This window comes from Sciurus carolinensis, chromosome 4 (assembly GCF_902686445.1).
Source record: "Sciurus carolinensis chromosome 4, mSciCar1.2, whole genome shotgun sequence".
Lineage (NCBI taxonomy): Eukaryota > Metazoa > Chordata > Mammalia > Rodentia > Sciuridae > Sciurus > Sciurus carolinensis.
Window position 1 is genome coordinate 17,004,609 of NC_062216.1, and position 15,726 is coordinate 17,020,334.

A 15,726-nucleotide genomic window follows, 5' to 3' on the forward strand; every position below is an offset into this window, starting at 1 on the left:
TGGTTTGGTGGGCTTCAGTTACTCTGAAAATAATCTAGCTGCCAAGCGGGCAAGTGGTCAGAACGTATTTGAGCTTCATGTTAAGTACCTGGATCTATAACAAAGAAAAGCAGGAAAGTGTTTGTCCACCTTACAAAAGATGGAACAGAGACAGTTTATTATCATGTTCCATTAAAATGACTTAAAACATTCACAAAGAACATTTTTGCAACACTTCTCAAGCACTATATTTTATTAATTCAAGGGCATACTTTTTATGTTTTAACAACTCTGAAATCAGGATTCATCTTATATTGCTGTCAGCCAGGGAACATTGGTACTGCATTGGTTTTTGCCTGCATGTGTACAAACATCAAAAATACTAGCATCAAAACTTGCAGAGTGGGGCTGGGGATATAGCTCAGTTGGTAGAGTGCTTGCCTCGTAAGCACAAGGCCCTGGGTTCAATCCCCAGCACCGCAAAAAAAAAAAAAAAAAAAAAAAAATTGCAGAGTGGCTTACTACATCTTACACAGTCTGATTTCTATCCTCTGATCTCATTAGTATTATCATTCTTCTTATCATTCAAATCTCAGTTGAAAACGTCTCCTTAAATACCTATACAAAGTAGTCATTGTCTATCTGTGCTCACTTTCTTATTGGTTTATTTATATATTGGTTGACTAACTCATTGTCTCCACTTCTCAGAACATAATAAGCTCCTACCAAGTTATTCTGCCTGCCAGCTTCTCTGTCATACTCCTGGCACCCAGAACAATACCTGGCACATAGTAGATGCTCAATAAACATGTAGAAAGACTGAATACATGTCAATTTTATTTTAGCCCACACAATACATAATACTGCTATTACTAAAGCAAATTTCTCAAAAAATATTTCCTTTCCTTGAGCAAAAGAAACAAAAAGCAAGATATATTAACAAAACAGCCATGGCTGGTGCAGTAATTGAATGCTATATTAGATCTTAATGGTAGGAATCCCACGCCAACTAAAAATTTTTTAGTTGTATACAGACACAATACCTTGACTTTACTTTTACGTGGTGCTGGGGATCGAACCCAGTGCCTCCCACGTGCGAGGCAAGCACTCTACCACTGATCTACAACCCCAGCCCCACCATTTCTAGTTTTTAAGACTCTTAATGCCAATTTGTAAAACTCCTCTCTGCTTTATGTCCCAAGGAATTATCAAAAGTGAGCAAAGCACCTGCACATAGTAGCAATACAGATGTTTGTTTGAATGAATAAAAAGTTCTCTTTGCTAATGGAGTAATTTAATGATCCCACCAAATGATGGTGGGAGAAAAGGAATGATTCTAAACACTGCCACAGACCAGACCCACTTTGGGAAGCAGATTCGAGTCAAGGACAGCGTCATTGTCTAGGGAAGTCTGAAGTTCTGTTCTGTATCACCATATCATGGAGCCCAGTTTTCCCGGTTTCCTTATTGGTACAAAGAATGCCCTTAGGTTGATATATAACAACCCTTTAATCAGTGATCAAATATTTTATCAAGTCCATTTCTTCACAGAAGCTCTTTCCTGTGTGACAATTTCAGGGAATGATAAGAACGTGGTAACATTACAGATCTTAGAAGGAGACAGGAAATCAAGACCCCCGCCCCGTAGTCCAGGCACTAGGACATCAGGCGTGAATATTACTGTGCCCCAAGAAACTGAGCTTAAAAGAGCCTGTTTAAGGGCACTGATTTGTGAGGACAGGGAGGTCCCCTGTCTGCCCTTCTCTGTTCTAATTTAATCCCTGCAGTTCATTTTCAGCCAGGTCTCATCACTTCCCCCTCCCATTTGAAAATGGAGACAAAAATACCTCTTCCGTGGACCAATACCAAATTACTCAATATCAGAAAATTAAAATCAGCTTCAGTTGTCATTGTTTCTCAACTCACCTAAGGCCTGTTGGAAGCACTCGGGGCTTGATTTTCATTTGTTGAGCCCTTTGCTGTTTTTATACTGCTCTGTGAATACTCTCTTCACGTGGGAGATGTTGTCCCCAGAGCCCCAGAGAATGCGCCAGGTGCTGAAAGAGAGACTGCGTACCCTAGCTGGGAGGGGGATCACCAAAGGAAAGGCAAATCCTGTCCCTTCCGCTGATGTAGAAGGAGAGACCAAGACACAGTCACCAACATGGGGATGGGGGTGGGGGGGTGCTGCTTTGCAGGAGGAATACACAATTTTGAAAAAAATAGTCTGCCAAAAGAGGACAGAGTGGGTGGAGCGAAGGAAGAATGTGAGCAGGTGCAGAGCTATCAGGGGTGGGTGACCAGGTCTCCAGGTGAGAGAGGCAGAGCCAAGACTGGAAGAGCAAGTTCACAAAGGGGGCGGGGGCAGGGTGAGAGTGAGCCAGTTCTGGGGGGACAGGACAGGCTTTGCAAGGCCATCACAGGTGGGTGGCGTCAGGAAGCAATCTGGAAATCACTCAGGGCTGTTGACTCCGATATCAGGTCTCCAGAGGAGCTGGCGGAGGTGGAAGTAGGTGAAACTGCTGCCATCCCTTATCTTGCTCCTTTTAATCAGCACCTATTTAGATTCCAGGTTGTATCCTCAACAGCCAATAGAATTTGTGCTTTCAAAAATTTGATACCTTTTCGTGAACTCTCAGGAGTAGGTAAATAAATAAGCTGGCTCTGTGAAAAACTTGCTGGTTTTCTTGAAGGTAAAGATTTTTGAAAAACAGAAGAGTTTAGTGAACTCATCTCTGCTTCACAAAAGAAACATACCAGGAAAAAAAAAAATGTACTCTAATTACATAGTTTGCTAATTTCTGTTAAGCTTAGTCACTATGTGGCTGCCTAATATCTGCAGAAACAAGCGATTTTGTCAGTAAATATCAGTTTGAGCTTCTCATTTCTTGGGAAGAAAATGCACAATTCAGTGTAATGAAGAGTGTCAAAAGCCGAGGAAGCAGGATTTGGGATGCTGTCGTTCTGGGGTAGGGAACAGCGCCACCTGCTGGTAATCATGCAACAATCCTCTTCTTTCAAAGGGGACATGTATCGACTTCTTTAAATTTTATTATTACAATTAAAACATGGAGTATGTTTAAAATCAAGGATAATTAAAGAACACATAAAAATCCATAATCTATGATCTCACTTCCTCCTCCTGTGTCCTCATCCCCACAGGTAAGAAGCTCTTTCAACCTTTTTAGCTATTGTCTTTATCTTTAGACATCATTTTTGTAAAAATCTTAAACGGTTACTTTTGATCTGCCATTTTTTAGACACTGTTGATTTCATGTTATTGTAAATGGCTGTTTCGTTTTCCTTCTCTCCTAACCCATCAGATTAAATATTCACTGTGTGAGTGTGTGATTGTTTAAATGGAGCTATGGTTTGCATTATTACACTATAACATTAAAGCGCTACATTGTTCTTTCCTTCTGAGTCTCCTAATATAGCATCACTTTGTCACCTTTTTTTTTCTTTTTTTTTTGTACCAGGGACTGAACGCAGGGACACTCAACCCCCAGTTCTATTTTGTGTTACAGACACGGTCTCACTGAGCTGCTTAGTGCCTCGCTATTGCTGAGGCTGGCTTTGAATTCACGATCCTCCTGCCTCAGCCTCCCCAGCTGCTGGGATTACAGGGCTGCGCCACCACACCCAGCTCTCAATATACTCCTGCTTCTCCTGGATTGCTTCTCTGGCCAGGCAGGGGGGACTGTTCGCTCCTGTATTTCCTGTTACTTTTTTCCAATTGGACCCACTGTGTGTCTGCTGGTCCTTCATCGCCACGGGCTCCCACGCATTAGGTATTTCACCAGTTTCCTCCTTCCCGGGGTCCTCCTTGCTGAAGCTCTCCTTCGCCTGCTCAAGTCGGGACTGCTGCTCTTGGAGTCCCTCTTGAACACTCTTTGGTAGTTTTCTCCTCCGTCACAAGTTTTCCTCCTCTTTGGAGTATGGCTTCTAATCACATCTTAAGAAAGGGGCATGAGATGTGAGAGTTTTTTCAGTCCTTCTAAGTAGACTCAGGATTCGCTCCACTCTCACACTTGAACAATATTTTGCTGATTATATGATTATTGCTTGTAAAAAAATCTCCCCAGGATTTGGAAGGGTTGACATCATTCTTTCCCACCCACGACACTAGAGTCACTGGTTTTCTGTTCCCTGAAGCTTTGGAAATGATTCTTTTTTCTTCTCTGGGTGTTCTTAAGCACCTCTGTCCCCATGTTCTGAAACCAGTTTGATTTTCTTCGCTTTGGGTCTTTTGTCATTGATTGTGCTAAGCGCTGTGTGGCTCCTTTTGATCTGAAGACTCACACTTTTCAGTTGGACACATTTTCTTTATACTATTCTTTTATTAATTTTCTCCCTACAATTTCCTTGCACCTGCTTTTTGGAACTCCCATGGCTAGCATGCTAGATCTCCTTTATTGATCACCTAATGTTCTCTTCTTTTTCCAGTTTTCTGTTCCTTTATCCTATTGTTCATTTTTCTGGAAAGGTTCTATGTCTTTATATTTTTAAATTTACACTTTTTTTAAAAAACCTTGGCTACCATGTGTATTTTCAATTTCTGAAACCTCTATTCTCCTCCAGTTCCTCTCTTAATAGCCTGCTCTTCATATTTAATGGAGGCAATATCCTCTGACATTTCTTTGAGGAGATCAGTGTTTCTTGGGTGCTTTCTTCTGAATCCTGTATTAGCCGGTCTTACTAAATTTTTAATTTCTCTGTAGGGTCACTAAGCAGTGGAAGCCTGTTTTACTGGAGAACTCCAAAATGTTACTGTCTCTCCATCTTGTTGTCTCTTGGCCACTCAGTTTCTCTGGAGACAAACTCATCTGTTTCTGACAAGTGGCAGGCAGCTGTCCTTCCTGGATCAGGACAGGAAAAGAGACTTGGAAAAATCTCACTAATGCAAGGTGAAGACTCACATTTAGTCCTGTTGTTTTGAACTCTCTGCTCCACCTCTCAGCACAGCTGATTTTCCCCCTGCGGAGTCTGACTCCTTCCATCTTTCCAACGACTTCCTGCGTACTACAATCCAGAGCCTCATTCTGCCTTCTTGGTATCGGGTCTCTGCTGAGATTTTCATAGGTCAATAAGGCACATAAGGTCACTACTCCATGTATTCCCATTTAGAGACACAGTGCTTAAGTCCTGGCTCAGCTTAGACAGTGACCACATTTCCATCTACATCTCTCTTTAGTGTATCTCTTAAAACCTCTTGTCTGTCGCTGTGTATTCTCTCCCCCTGCCTTGGCTTTTGTGGGGTTATCTCCATCTCTGTCTCTACTTCTCTATTTTTATCTTTCTATTTTTTATACCTGAATTGATTATCATCTGTGGGTAAGTCAGTAACAGAGGAGTAATTCATGAACCCACCCACCGAGTTTAACTGGACTATTTCCTAAAACAGTCCAATCATGTCACTTCCCTGATTAGAACATTTCAGTGGTTTCGCATACAGTTGGCCAAGAGCCCTCCTCCTGCCTCCCTCTCTGGTCTCACGTTAGAGTACTCTTTTTAAAATCTGCTACTAGCATCTTAGAACTGAAGGTGGTCTTAAAGATTAGCCAGTCTGCGGCTGGGGCTGTAGCTCACTGGCAGAGCGCTTGCCTAGCACGTGGGAGGCACTGGGTTCCATCCTCAGCACCGCATAAAAATTAATAAATAAAATAAAAGTAAAACAAGTAAAACAAGCAAAGATTAGTCAGTTCAAGAGTTTTCAGACTCTGTCCCCGGGGATCCAGAGATTTCATGGAGATGCCAGGGAGATGCTGACAGGTGTGTGGGGGAGTGGGTATAGAAGAGATCAGGGCTCTGGCCTCTTTCCCCCATTTAGTCTAAAGAACTCCATGTCTGTCCATGTTACAAGCTGAGTTTCTTTGGTGGTAGGGGCAACAAAGAAAAAGAAAAGAAAGCCTCAATCCAAACCGCTCACTTTGAACATGCGATCTGGAGCCCGGGCCTGTGGTCAGGTGACCCTGACACTCAGATCAGCAGGAGCAGAGCCAGGAGCAGCCCAGCTTGTCTTTGGCTTCACCGTGCTGCTTGCAACAGCATCAAAAGGGCACGGGCCGGGCGCAGTGCTGCACGCCCGTAAGCCCAGAGGCAGAGGCAGGAGGATCATGAGTTCAAAGCCAGCCTCAGCAAAAGCCTTACACTAAGCAACTCGGTGAGACCCCGTCTCTAAATAAAATACAAAATAAGACTGGGGTTGTGGCTTAGTGATCGAGTGCCCCTGAGCTCAATCCCTGGTACCCACCCCCCACCCCCAAAAAAAGGGTGTGGGGGTCTGTAGAGACATGTTTAAGTAGCCCTAAGATGGTGGCTGGCGCTGGGCCAAGAGGTGGCGCATAATTAGTGTTACCTTTTGCCTAATTGGTTAATGTCTCCACTGCGCTAGTGGTCAACAGATGTTCCTCATTCTTTCTTGATTGATTACCAACCGTGCTACTTAATCCTAAACTGATTGGCTGCCTTAGTGTATATAAGACATTCTCTTCACCTGGGAGGAGATCGCAGAACGTGGGATGAGGAACACACCTCTAGGTTGCAGGATGCAGGCTGCATGCTGCATGCCACACCCCGCACCTCCAAGAAGCGACCCACCTTTAAGAAGCAGTAGACCTTTGATAAGCATAGCCTTTTGAAAGCGTAGCACCTCTAAAATTAAGCAAGACTCTCTTCTCTAAGCAAATTCTCTCTTCCTCTAAGCAAAGTCTCTCTTCCTCTAAGCAAAGCCTCCCTTCTTCTAAGCAAGACTCTCTTCCTCTATAAACTAGCAAACAAGCAAGCAAGCAAAAAAGCAGCCCACTAAAGAAAGATAGTAGTTCATTCCCAGTCCACCTCCGATTCCTTCCCGCGGTATTGTTGCTGCGGGCGGCAACAGGGGTCCCATCCTGGACTAAGGCAGAGGAGGCCCATTTCTGCCTTAGACACGTCCCCATGTGAGCACATTTATACTTTACCTGTCATGCCAGCGACTGTGCTAGTAGGCTGGACACAGCCATGGACTGGACAGACAGAAGCCCTGCCCCCAGGGCCACACTCTAGAGTTCGTGGGGGGAGGGTGCTGTTAAGGGGTGCGATTTCAAAAAGTAAGAGGAACTCTGTAAAAAAAAAAAAAAAAAAAAAGCCAGGCAAAAATAGAGGAAGGAACTGCAGGAGAGGGTGGCGCTGTTTAGCGAGGTGAGTCACCGGATTGGTGACCTACCCTGATGGCTGCAGAGCTCTGGGAAGCACAGAGGCACAGAGGAGAGTCCCCTTCTCTGGACGCTCTTACATATTCCAATCAACAAACAGGGAAGACTGGACAACTCAACAGAAAATGAGCAAAAGCCAGGAACAAGAACTTCACAAGATAGAATATTCAAATGGCTGATACACATACAAAAGCCCAGGCATTCCTAGAACAGAGAGGTGGCCACTGAAGCAGGACTATGGTGGCAAGAGGAGAGAGCCAGGGCCAGTTCACAGGAGGCTGCAGCGGATGAGTGTGGATTTTATCCTGAGAGTAACGGGGATTTTCTTCCAAGAGTTAAAACCTGCCAATAAAGATCAACTGGACAGTCCTTTCTATGTGTGGTCACCCCAAACACTGCCCCACGTCCGTGGGTTCCTGCTTTCCTACCCATAAGATTCTCGATGCCACAAATACGGATTTTTTATAAAAATGATTCAGTCTGTTGACAGGCCTGCTTCTTCATGCCTGGTGGGCCAGAGTTAGACATTTTTCACTGAGGAGCACATTGCTGGAAACTGTCAGATCCTAATACACCTTGACTTACTGCATAAATGGATACCTACCTGATGCACGGGACAAAAACATGTCACCATTGATAATAATACAAAGCAGATCCCATCCTAAATCCTCAGCATCACACTAGAATGCTCTGTCTAGGAGGGACCCCATCCTAATTGATTGTTATCTTACAGTCAATTATATTATAGCAAAACATAACATATAATGTTCACTAAGGATAATTAGTCAGGTACTGAGGATATAGTGCTTTCCTAGCATGCGCAAGGCCTGGGGTTCGATTTCCCTGCACCATCAAAAAAAAAAATTAGTCATATTATTAGTGTATTTTCTTTTTTTTTTAACTATTAAAATATTTATTTTTTAAATTTATTTTTATTGTAAACAAATGGGATACATGTTGTTTCTGTTTGTACATGGAGTAACAGCATACCATTTGCATATTCATACATTTACATAGAGTAATGATGCTTGATTCATTCCGTTATTTTTTCCTTCCCCCCCCAACCCTCCCACCTCTCTTTTCCCTCTATACAGTCCCTCCTTCCTCCATTCTTGCCCCCTTCCCACCCCCCATTGCGTGTCATCATCCGCTTATCAGTGAGATCATTCGCCTTTCGGATTTTTGAGATTGGCTTATCTCACTTAACATGATATTCTCCAATTTCATCCATTTGCCTGCAAATGCCATAATTTTATTATTCTTTATAGTTGAGTAATATTCCATTGTATATATATGCCACAGTTTCTTTATCCATTCATCAATTGAAGGACATCTAGGTTGGTTCCACAGTCTGGTTATTGTGAATTGAGCAGCTATGAACATTGATGTGGCTGCATCTCTGTAGTATGCCGATTTTAAGTCCTTTGGGTATAGGCTGAGGAGTGGGATAGCTGGGTCAAATGGTAGGTCCATTCCAAGTTTTCTAAGGAATCTCCACACTGCTTTCCAGAGTGGCTGCACTTTATTAGTGTATTTTCTTTCGGAAACTGACAAAAGCATGGTCCCTGATCAAACTTTAATCAGGATCCCTTGAACCCTGTCTCCACTAGGCCTACTGGTGGCTTGCTGAGTCCAGTTTCAGTAAAGATTTCTACTAAGTCAGTTTACCAAGAATCTCTCCCCCTTGATATCCAGTCAAAATCCTCCTCATCACTTCTGATACAGATCAATTTCTCCTTCCCCCTCCTACCCTTGATGCAAAGTTCCTCTTAGTAATTTTCTGTTCATTCCTCTCTCCGCCCATTGGCTGGAACCTCCAGTGGCTGAGTTCAATCTCTTGGCCCTGTTGCAATAGTCTTGAAGAAAATCTGTCTTGCCTTCTTTTTTTTTTTTTAACAAGTATCAGGTAAGTAATTTCTCTTTGCAAAGCCCAGAAACCTTCACAAAATCATCAACAGGCAGCATAGTCTTAAAGTAGAATAGAACAAAAGCCTAAAGGATAATAAAAAGCAATTGTTCTTTTTGTTAAAAAGAAACTGCACCTTATAAGAAATTGAATGCTTCAGTATGGAAACCTGTGTTCATCTTGTGAAGAAAACAGACAACCATCTTGAAAATAAGCAAAGAAGGATAATTAAACTGTCAGATATCAACTCACGATGATGCTTCAGTTAAGTCAGGGTGGAACAGAACAGAAGGATTCAGAAGCAGATGACGCAGACATGGCTAGCTGAGTTAACACAAAGAGGACTCTGCTAAGATTGGCTTTTTAATAAAAGATGCTGAGTAAAAGAGGCCCAAGGGGGAAATCAAAGAATCATGACTCCCTTTCCTCTTTGATATGCAAAAATCGATTCTTAAGTGGATTATAGATTTTAAGGAGAAAAGTAAAGCCATAATTTTTCCCAGGAAAAAACAAAGGAGTATCTTCATGACTTTGGTATAGGAAAAAGATGCCTGAAACAGAACAGAAACGAAACAATTCCTTACCAAAAAAAGAGTTCAATTCTAACATTGAACTTAATTTAAGTTTATGAAAAACATCATTTAGGCAGAATTAATATTGTCAAAATGGACATACTACCTAAAGTGCTATACAGATTCAATGCAATTCCAATTAAAATCCCAATGATGTACCTTACAGAAATAGAGCAAACAATTATGAAATTCATCTGGAAGAATAAGAAACCCAGAATAGCTAAAGCAATCCTTAGCAGAAAGAGCGAAGTAGGGGGTATCGCAATACCAGATCTTCAACTCTACTACAAAGCAATAGTAACAAAAACAGCATGGTATTGGTACCAAAATAGACAGGTAGATCAATGGTACAGAATAGAGGACATGGACACAAATCCAAATAAATACAATTTTCTCATACTAGACAAAGGGGCCAAAAATATGCAATGGAGAAAAGATAGCCTCTTCAACAAATGGTGCTGGGAAAACTGGAAATCCATATGCAACAGAATGAAATTAAACCCCTATCTCTCACCCTGCACAAAACTCAACTCAAATGGATCAAGGACCTCGGAATCAGACCAGAGACCCTTCATCTTATAGAAGAAAAAGTAGGTCCAAATCTTCATCATGTCGGCTTAGGATCAGACTTCCTTAACAAGACTCCCATAGCACAAGAAATAAAAGCAAGAATCAACAACTGGGATAGATTCAAACTAAAAAGCTTTCTCTCAGCAAAGGAAACTATCAGTAATGTGAAGCGAGAGCCTACAGAGTGGGAGAAAATCTTTGCCACTCATACTTCAGATAGAGCACTAATCTCCAGAATATATAAAGGACTCAAAAAACTCTACACCAAGAATACAAATAATCCAATCAACAAATGGACTAAGGAAATGAACAGACACTTCACAGAAGATCTATAAGCAATCAACAGATATATGAAAAAATGTTCAACATCTCTAGTAATAAGAGAAATGCAAATCAAAACTACCCTAAGATTCCATCTCACCCCGATTAGAATGGCGATTATTAAGAACACAAACAACAATAGGTGTTGGCGAGGATGTGGGGAGAAAGGTACACTCATACATTGCTGGTGGGGTTGCAAATTAGTGCAGCCACTCTGGAAAGCAGTATGGAGATTCCTCAGAAAACTTGGAATGGAACCACCATTTGACCCAGCTATCCCACTCCTTGGCCTATACCCAAAGGACTTCAGATCAGCATACTACAGAGATACAGTCACATCAGTGTTCATAGCTGCTTAATTCACATCACAATTGCCAGGTTGTGGAACCAACCTAGATGTCCTTCAATTGATGAATGGATAAAGAAACTGTGGTATATATATACAATGGATTATTACTCAGTCATAAAGATATTACTCAGTCATAAAGAATGATAAAATTATGGCATTTGCTGGCAAATGGATGAAATTGGAGAATATCATGCTAAGTGAGGTAAGCCAATCTCAAAAAACCAAAGGACGAATGATCTCGCTGATAAGCAGATGATGACACGTAATGGGGGGTGGGAGGGGTTAGTGTTAGGGTTAGGGTTAGGGTTAGGGAGGGGGGCAAGAATGGAGGACAGAAGGACTGTATAGAGGGAAAAGAGGGGTGGGAGGGGTGGGGGAAGGGAAAAAAATAACAGAATGAATCGAACAACATTACCCTATGTAAATTTATGATTACACAAATAGTATGCCTTTACGCCATGTACAAACAGAGAAACAACATGTATCCCATTTGTTTACAATAAAAAAGAAAAACATCATTAATAGAATAAATTTAAAAAATAGATAAATGCAATAAAATATCAAGTCTAGATTGGAAAAGATATTCATAATACACACATCTAAGTGCTTTTTCCTGGACTACTGAATTTCAGTAAGCAAACAGGAAGGACCAGACAACTCAACAGGAAATGAGCAAAGGTATACAAAAAGAACTTCATAAAACAGAATATCCAGGTGACCAGGGAACATATTGAAGTCTCCAGTTCTTGGAGACACAGAAATTAAAACCAAAACCTGAGAGTGCAATTCACCCACCAGAAAGTTCCACTGAAACTCTCACGCCCTGGTGAGAGTATAAAATGGCACCATGTTGGAAAATTGGTTCGTCCATAGATACCCTGTTCCCATGCATACATGTGTGCCAGAATACATGCATACGACTATTCCAATAGCCCCGAACTGAAAATATCAACAGGAGGCAGAGCAACTGTGACACACACATCCAGTTGAAGGTCTGACCTCCTGCCTCTTTCAATAAGTTTTGCTCCTTCATTCACAGATTATCTCTGTAAATTTTAGCAAAGACTGAAATGTATGCCCTCAAAGGTTAAAACACTTACCACCTAGACATTTATAAGATGAACCAAACATTTATAACAAAATGTTGAGTGAGAGACGCCCACATCACATTCAGAAACACTGGCAGCTACTCTGGGGCGTTAGCAGTGAAACTCTGGGTACCTTCAGAGTAAGACAGACTCCATGGGGCATGCAGAGGATTTCTGAGGAGCCAATAATGTTCCACTTCTGATGTGAACACTGATTACACAGTTGGGTTAAATTTGAAAATTCATTGTGCTATAAACTCATGATGTGTACAGTTTTTAATATTATATCTTGAGTTTACTTTAAAAACTCACTTTTTAAACTAGGGCAATAAAAAAAAAACAGGAGAAAAATTGCATAAAAGGCCTATAATTAAATATCAAGAGTTTAGGTCTCCCAAAAGTATTTTCTTTCCTCTCTATGATTTATTTATTTTTTTCCTGTATTAGAGGTATTAGGTCTATAAATCTATTATAAGAAAGAAAAACATAACATTTCAGGAAGCTCTATAATTCTTTGAGGTTATTAAAATAACATAAATAAACTAACAGCCCAAGGCACTTGTAATATAAAGAATATTGCAACGTCAAAAACCTCACCACATCTATAATAATGTAATCATTCTTTCCTGCAAAAGAAACATTGAGTCCGTGAGCTACAAGCAAGATTTATACACTCACACAAATGGATTTGGAATGTGTTGGGAGGTTAAATTTTTATAAAATTAAGGATTGAATGTTTCCCAGTTTGTAGCATTAAGAAAGTGACTTAAGTTGGGCATGGTGGCACACACCTGTAATCCCAGTGACTCAGGAGGCTGAGGCAGGAGGATGGCAAGTTCAAAGCCAGCCTCAGCATCTTAGCGAGGTACTTAGCAACTTAGCAAGGCCCTAAGTGACTCAGCGAGAGCCTGTCTCAAAATAAAATATAAAAAAGGGCTGGGGATGTGGCTCTGTGGTTAAGCACGCATGGGTTCAATCCCTGGTTACCACCCCCCTCCCAAAAAAAAAGGTGGCTTGCCACCCCAGGTATTTTTTGGCAAATGGCCTTCTTCCTAAACCAGCAGAAGGAAGAAAGCATTCATCTTTTAAATTTTTTGTTACTTTCCTCCCTTTCATGCATGCAACCCTTCCTAACTCTCCTCTTTTCTCTGAAGTGTTTCTTTATTAACTTTTCTTCTGAGCCTCTCCTTAATTGTTCCACAGTCTTCATTTTTACAGTGTGGCTTCATGTATGTAAACAATATTTTTTTTTAAATAAAATATGTCTCATGGCACATTATTGTATTTCGTGAATTAGGACTCAATCATTCATGTAAGGAAAAGAAGGTTAAAGCTTTGGAAAAGTCACTTCTCAACAATTAAAAATTAATCTTGTAAAGTGTTTACTAAATGAGACATGTTAACAATTGTCACATAAATAAACCTGACAACTTATACCTACAGTTGTGACAACACACAGCAATAGCCTTTTTTGTGACAACTAGAATAAATGGAATATGATCTATAATTTTCAAAACTCTTATTTGTAATGGCTATAATTTATCAGTATAATAAAGGCTTTTATTATTTTTTTAAGATATAATGTAATAGCTCTATCATTTTCCAGGTAAGGAAACTGAGATTTAAAGTTAAATAACTTGGTAGTTGTATAGTGGGGTAGTTAGTTGTATAGTTGTATAGGGGAAGGTTACAAGACTGAGTTCTAAGGCAAGGTTGTCTGGATATGAGTGTCATCTGTATCACTTACAATCTCTTTGATCAGGACAAATTATTTATTGCTTCAGGTTTGTCCTTTGTCTATAAGAGGATTGTCTTAGTTCATTTTATGTTACCATGATAAAATACGAGAAATTGGGGTACTTTATAAAGAAGAGAGGTTTGTTTGACTTACAGTTCTGGAGGCTCAAGAGCATAACCCCAGCATCTGCTGAACTCTGGTGAGGACCTCATGACAGAAGGCATCACATGCAGAAAAGATGGCATAAAGAGACAAGAGGCAAGAGAGACAAAGCCCAGGTAGGGAAACCCAATTTATAAGAAACCATTCTTACGGGAATTAATCCAGTTCCATGAGACCTTCCAAGGGTGGTGCCCCCATGACCTTCCTCTAGGCCCGCTCTGCACTGGGACTAAGCTTCCAGCACATGAACCCTTGGTGGACAAACTCAAACCACACCCAAATCATAGCAAAGATCAACGAGTGCTGGGTAAATGGTAGCTTCTGTCATTGCTTCCAGGACCAGGTTCCCACACATTGTCTCTGACTCTAAATGTCACGTTTTCTTTTATTTTCTGACAAATGACAAGGAATTAAAAATTTGAATTCCTCGACTTCTAAGTGGTAGGCAATATCCTTGTTATGGAACCTATTAGAAGTCCTGTGAGCTGTTGGCCTGGGAAAGGCTGTTGGTAATAGATAAGGAATGCTACTGAAAACCTTCCCTTTTGCAAAACTAGGAACAAGGTGGCGGTGGCAGTGGACACCACTGCTGCCCCGTGGCCTCATCACGCTTTCTAGTTCAGTCTTGAATCTAAGGGAAGTCAAGTCTAATAAGTCCTGCAAGTGGAAAAGGAGAAGCATCTTATCCAAGGCTCAGGTCATGGTCCCACAGGGGTTGAGAAGTCCTTGGAAGTAAGGTTCGTCTTGAAATTCCATCTTGCACCCACTGGTATAGGGTCACTGTCGTTCCAACCTTGAACACCATTCCCCTCTTTGCTGTGTCCTGCCTTTCTTTCACCCTATAGCTGCTGGGTTGTGACCAGCTGCTCTTTTTTTCTAATTAACATCCATAGAAGAACCAGCCTGTTGGTTCTATCTGTTGTTGCTCAGAAATTTCCTATAAATTTCTCTGCTGTCTCTTTCTCTTTCTCTGAGTTTTCTAAAAATTCTTTGAGAACTTTGTTTCTTTTCCAACACTTGTTGCTCAGTAAATCTGTCCTGTCCCATTAACTAAGGAGGTGGTTTTGTTCTTTTTAAGTGAAAATACCCTAGAGCTGGCACTAGCTTTGTAAACCATGAAGGTGGGTGGGCTATTTACTTGTCCTTGTGAAGACAGAAGTACAGAGAAGAGGAAGGTCTCTGTCTGCTTGAGTCTCTCCCAAGTCTCTGGCACAGAACTTGGTAGCTCCCATGTAAAGCTGGGTAGGGGCAGAAATACCTTAGAGGGTGAGGAAGGGTCCCTACTCCACACAGGTGCACAGGATAAGTAATGTGGACTGCTTAATCATAGGGTAAGTTCTCTAGAGGAAATACAACCCATGGATCAACAGGGTGCGTCTTACAAGTCATCATAGTTGGAACTTTCAGATAAACGAGTTTCAGGTACTTTCAATGATTTCCCACCTAAGAGCAATTTCATTATAATTCCCGGTTTGTTTTGACTTTTGATGGTACAGAAGTTCATCTGGGGCTCCATCTAATATTGCTGGTGGGTAAGCAAGTGGGAAGATTATGTTGAACACAGCGGAGAGAAACACAGAGGTGTCATGCTCATCCTTTTGTCCCTTCTCCAGTTGTCTCTGAGCCCCTTTTGGTTTGATCTCAGGTATTAAATATTTTCTGCCATGCTTCAGGCTAGATAATTTTGGCTATCAATTAAAAATTAAATAACCAGCTATAGGAAGGGATGGGAGGGTGCTTGATGTGTCTAGATCAGAAAGACACTGAGTTATGGTTTGGATGGTCCCCTAAGGGCCCGTGTGTGACACAATGCAGCCATGTTCACAGGTGGTATGATTAGATTAAAGG

At 41.3% G+C, this 15,726-nt stretch overlaps 1 non-coding gene across 1 annotated transcript; it reads left to right on the forward strand.

Annotated features, from left to right (window-relative positions):
- Positions 1 to 388: 388 nt before the first annotated feature.
- On the forward strand, positions 389 to 462 carry Trnat-cgu (transfer RNA threonine (anticodon CGU)). Its single transcript has one exon. It is a non-coding gene; the product is annotated as a tRNA-Thr (tRNA).
- The last annotated feature ends 15,264 nt before the right edge of the window (positions 463 to 15,726 follow it).